Genomic DNA, 6,000 nt, shown 5'->3' on the forward strand with positions numbered 1-6,000 from the left:
CCACACTTCCCAGGAAGTGGTCATCACAGGGGGACGACCCTGTCCCTGATTGGAGGACCAGGGCCCCCCTGCTTTTCACCCAGGGGCAAGGATAAAACTGGCAGACCTGCACCCACGCCTCAGATCCCCACCAAATTTCAAGAAGAAAGAACTACAAGGAGAAGAAGGACTGCCCTGCTGGACCCCTGGCCTGCACCTGGAACCTGCACTCAGAAGGACTGCACCAGCTGCACACTTGGGCTTCACCACAAGAAGGACTTTGCCTGGCTTCAACTGGTTCAAGGAGGGACTCCCTGTTTGCTACAGGTGAAAAATTGCTAACCAGAGTCCCCTGCACCAACTCCTGAAAAAGTGACCAGCTGACCACTGTCCAGTGGCCAAAAAGGAGTTTGCGCCAGGTGCATTCTGGGAGTTGAAGTCCGTACTTCCCAAGGACCATCACAGAACTTCTGGACCCTTGGGGTGAGCTGTGGACCCCAAAAGAACCTTAAAAGAACATCTGGGTGAAGCCCCAGAAGTTTGGAAAAGATTCGAGAATTTTTGGAAAAAAGCTCCATAAAGTGACCGACCCGACGCGGAAATTCTAGCCGGCTTGCCTCAACCGCGACCCGGCCTGACTTCGTGGTTCGTCCCGGTAAAGAAAAACATCCAAAAAATAGACTAAGTCCGAACGTAAAAAGTTGACCGGGACCTTCCAGCCATCGTATCCGAGAAGGGCTCCACGGACGTCGGATCAAGATCCAGGTTTACCCCGGTCGAAGGATTTTCATCTCGAAAAAACGACTAAGTCCGAAGGTAGAAATCACCACCGAGGAAACCGACTTCGCGTATCCGGACAAGGGCTCCAGGAGGTCAGATCCAACTGGCAGGTTCGTCCCGGTGAAGAAAAACTTCAAAATAAAGACTAAGTCAGAAGGTAACTTTTTAACCGAGGCTTCCCGCGACCTGTAGCCGAGCAGGGCTCCATCGCGGTCGGCCTGAAAGTTTGACTTTGTCCCGGTCCTGGTGCAACCAGATGACCCGATTGCCGCTTTTTGTTTCTAAGCGCTAGAAAATAATAATACTTTAAAAATTCATATCTCCGGTTCCCCTGAACCGATTTTAATCGTTTTTGTGTCATTTTAAAGATAAAAATATAAGCTATTTTTTATAAATTGGTTTTGGATTTTTAAACTGTTTCCTGTGTTTTATTTAATTACTGTTTTGTGATATTTGAATGCTTTACACTTTGTCTCCTAAGTTAAGCCTTGACGCTCGATGCCAAGCTACCAAGGGTAGAGCTGGGATTAATTTACTGAGACCTAACTGTACTTTTGTGGAGGTTTGTGGCTTGTTGCTAGGTGTAGGTACCTACCTGCCCTACCAATAACCCATTTTCCAACATAATTGGAAGCAGCGACGGGATCCTGTACTTGTGTTCAATATCACGTTACAGTTTTAGATAAAACAAATTAAAAATCCTTTAAATTGTCCTAGTGCAAAAATTGTTTTTAATTTTTAATTTTAATTTTTTTTTTAATTAATTTGGATTAATTTCAATTATTGAATTTTTTTAATTTTTTCTAAATTCTTGTTTCCAATTTTTGCAAAAAGTTTTTGTTGACACAAAACTAGGGAACCATGGAGCTTGATCTGGCTAGCCTACCCACACTGACAGTAGTCCAGCTTAGGGGGTTGTGTATTGAGAGAGGGTTGCCTGCAACTCCTGATCTCAGGAAGCAAATCCTGATTAAATCCCTGACAGCATGGGCTGAGGCCCAAGAGGTAGAGACAGAGGAAGCTCCAGAGGGGGAAGAAAAAGAGGAAGATGCTAACTCTAACCACTCAGGGGAGGGAAGGCATCAGACCCCAAGTGAGGAAGAGGAGGAACGGTCCTCACTGGATACAGTCACTAGGGGCAGACCCAAAGCTAGTGGTAGGAAGAGGGTCCTTTCAGGAGGAGAGAACCCATCCATCAGGGAAAGAGAGCTGGAAGCCCAGCTAGCCTACATAGCTTTGGAAGCAGAGAAGCTGGCCCTAGAAAAGAAAAAGTGGGCATACAAAGAGAAAAGAGATGGAAGCAGCGATAAAGAAGCTGAGGTGTCCATGGGTGGGGGAGTTTGCCCCAGATTACCCAAGGGGGTGGTTCCTGCTTATGTAGAGGGGGATGACATAGATGAGTGGCTAGGGGCCTTTGAGAGGGCACTCCAAATGAGAAGGGTTAAGCCTCAATACTGGGGTTCCCTTTTGTGGGAGTTGGTCCCCAACTCAGGGAGGGATAGGCTTCTGACCTTAAGGGGGGAGGAGGCAGATTCATACCCTAGTATGAAAAGGTGCTTAGCCAAGAAGTTTGGTCTGACCCCAGAGCAATATAGAATGAAGTTCAGGGACACCCAGAAGGTCAGTACCCAGTCTTGGGTTGACTTTGTGGACACCTCACTAAAGGCACTAGAGGGCTGGATTATTGGCAACAAAGTAAATACTTATGAGGGGTTATACAATCTGATCATGAGAGAGCACATCTTGACCAATTGTATCCAAGAAAGGTTACGCCAGCATCTAGTGGACTCTAAGCTGACCAACCCTAGAGAGCTAGGGGAGGCAGCTGATGAGTGGTTGAGAACCAGGGTGGTTGTCAAGTCCCAGGGGGGAGACTCCAAGAAGGGGGGGACAGGTCCCCAAAAACCTAAGGAGGGAGGTGGTAAGCCCACCACAGAGACTCCCTCTGTACCCCAGAACCCTAAGAAGGAGGAGAGTAAATCCCACTCCCAATCTGACATGCAGAGACAGGGAGACCCAGGGTTAAAAAAGCTCTTGGACAGTAGGGCTTGCTTTGACTGTCAGCAGACAGGTCACTTCAGAGGAGATGCAGCCTGTCCAAAGAAAGTGGTTAGCACTGGGCTGTCCAGTGTAGCCATAGAGGAGGATTCCTCAGATGATGAAGTCCTCCTAGCATTGTGCTGGGAGACAGGACCAGATGGTAAGCTGGTGATCCCTGAGGGTGGGAGTAGGCACTTCCACCACATTCAAGTGAATGGGATCCCTACCACTGGCCTGAGAGACACCGGTGCCAGTCACACTATAGTGAGTGACCGGTTAGTGACCCCAGACATGTATGTCCCAGGAAAGACAAAGAAAGTCAGGATAGCCACAGGGGAGGTCACCTCCAAACCTGTAGCCATAGTGCCCCTAGAGAGGGAGGGTATCCTTGACTGGATTAGGGTGGTAGTCAGTGCTGACCTTCCCCTAGATTGTATCCTGGGCAATGACCTCCCAGAGGTGAGTCTGGTCACAGATGGGGTGGTCGCCCAGGGCGCCCCCCCAACCCAAAGTCCTGGGGAGTCAGTCCCTACAGTTAGGAGACAGGGGTCCCCAAGAAAAGGAAAGAAGAAAAGGAAGGGTAGGCCACTCTTAAAGAGAGTTCCAGGGAGCCAAAGGCCTTCTGCCCCAGTAGGGGGGGAGCCCAGAGTTGGCACTGGTGAGGCCTCACCTGACCCCAAGGAAGTCCTGAGTAGTCAGGCAGCTGTCCAGATGCAAGGTGTTGCCCCTGCACTGACAGAAGGGAGAGTGGAAGGAGGGTGTCTGCCACAGGAGGTGGTAGCCCCCCACTCTAGACAGCAAGAGGGGTGCCAGGACCCCAAAGATGCCCCTAAAGCAGCTCAGCCACCTGTCAGTGGAGAGCTTAGGGTGTGGTTCTGGGTACTGACAGCTGTCAGTAGCCTCTGCTGGGTGCTAGCCTTCCTGGCAGCACTGTACTTGGCCTGGGAGGCAGACCCCAAGGCCAATAGCAAAGTAGGCCCCCTGACCCTGTTGGTCATGGTGGGGTTGCTCAAGTGTTGGGTGACCTCTTTGGGTAAGCTAGGTCTTGCCCTAGCAAAGTTAGGAGTAGGGGAGGTGGGCACCTCACTACCCAAGTTGGCAGAGAGAGAGGAGGAAGACCCCCCTAGAGGGAAGTTTCAGTTTGGGTTGGGTCCTTTTACTGTTGGGATGGCTTCACTACCCAGAGGGAGTGACCCTGACAAGAGGATATAAGGCAGAGTAGGCCCTGCAATGGGACAGCCAGTTTTCTTCACTGTCTTCCTCGCCTAACAAGCCAGGAAGACTCTCCCAGGGTTGGGCTGAGTCTCCTGGGCGTGTGGGCTGGGGGGGGGTTGTGTGAGAAACTGGGGCTGATTGCAGAGGCCCCATAACTTTTTGCCCCCATTTTCCACTTTATGCTGGTGTTTTCCTGACTCTGATAGTGCCCTGGGTACTGCTAACCAGTCCCAGGGCCTGTGCTCTGTGTAAAATGGATATGCAAATTAGGCTAATTATAATTGGCTAAGTTAACCTACCTATAAGTCCCTAGTATATGGTAGGGCATGTAGGTTTAGGGACCACAGCATAGGTGGTGCACACCTAGGTGCATTGCTGAGGTGCCCAGTGTCATTTTAAAAGCAAGCCTGCCTTGCTGGCTGCTTTTAAATTAAAGTTATATGCAAATTCGACTTTGGAATTAAAGGTACTTCCAAAGTCTTAAACTACCTTATTTTTACATATAAGTCACCCCTAAGGTGTGCCCTATGTGCCCCTAGGGCAGGGTGCCATGTAACTATAAGCAGGGATTTTATAAAAATAGATTTATAAGCCCTGGTGAGGTAAAAACAGCCAAATTCGTTTTTCCCTCATTGAAGTAAATGGCCTTCATAGGCTAGAATGGGCAGACTTTATTTTAAATTTTAAAGTCTCCTTAAATGTTACATACCAAGAATTTGGTATCAAATTGATTGTTATAATAAATCCCACAACTTCCAGTTGTAGGATTTAATATAACTAGTGCAGGTAAAAAGTTTAGACTTTACCTAAAAAGTTGCCAATTTCAGCTCTGCATTGTTTTTGCTGCTGTGCTCTGATTGGCCAGCCTGCAGCAGCTTCTGCCAGGCTACTTTAATGAGGTGTGAAGTGGCCTGACTTCACACAAAGGAATGTGCTTGGGGGAGAGAATCTTCCCTCAGCAGATGGTGAGGCAGGAAGGGGGAGGGCTGCCAAACTGGTCTTCAAAGGCAGAGAAGGACATCTGGAGCACCCAGCAACACCCCCACATCCTGCAAACCCAGACAGCTAGGTGCCCCCTTGATTAGATTAGGAGAGGGCAGGAGAGGGGTGTGTTTATGATTTTTAGCCACACCAGTGGGTGGGCTCAGCCAGATCTCTCCTCTAAAAATCAGATTCATCCATTTTGGATTTTTAGAGACTGTTGCCTTCTGGGATGGATTTTTGCCACACTTCCCAGGAAGTGGTCATCACAGGGGGACGACCCTGTCCCTGATTGGAGGACCAGGGCCCCCCTGCTTTTCACCCAGGGGCAAGGATAAAACTGGCAGACCTGCACCCACGCCTCAGATCCCCACCAAATTTCAAGAAGAAAGAACTACAAGGAGAAGAAGGACTGCCCTGCTGGACCCCTGGCCTGCACCTGGAACCTGCACTCAGAAGGACTGCACCAGCTGCACACTTGGGCTTCACCACAAGAAGGACTTTGCCTGGCTTCAACTGGTTCAAGGAGGGACTCCCTGTTTGCTACAGGTGAAAAATTGCTAACCAGAGTCCCCTGCACCAACTCCTGAAAAAGTGACCAGCTGACCACTGTCCAGTGGCCAAAAAGGAGTTTGCGCCAGGTGCATTCTGGGAGTTGAAGTCCGCACTTCCCAAGGACCATCACAGAACTTCTGGACCCTTGGGGTGAGCTGTGGACCCCAAAAGAACCTTAAAAGAACATCTGGGTGAAGCCCCAGAAGTTTGGAAAAGATTGGAGAATTTTTGGAAAAAAGCTCCATAAAGTGACCGACCCGACGCGGAAATTCTAGCCGGCTTGCCTCAACCGCGACCCGGCCTGACTTCGTGGTTCGTCCCGGTAAAGAAAAACATCCAAAAAATAGACTAAGTCCGAACGTAAAAAGTTGACCGGGACCTTCCAGCCATCGTATCCGAGAAGGGCTCCACGGACGTCGGATCAAGATCCAGGTTTACCCCGGTCGAAGG

The sequence above is a fragment of the Pleurodeles waltl genome, chromosome 4_2 (genome assembly GCF_031143425.1).
Source record: "Pleurodeles waltl isolate 20211129_DDA chromosome 4_2, aPleWal1.hap1.20221129, whole genome shotgun sequence".
NCBI classification, from domain to species: domain Eukaryota; kingdom Metazoa; phylum Chordata; class Amphibia; order Caudata; family Salamandridae; genus Pleurodeles; species Pleurodeles waltl.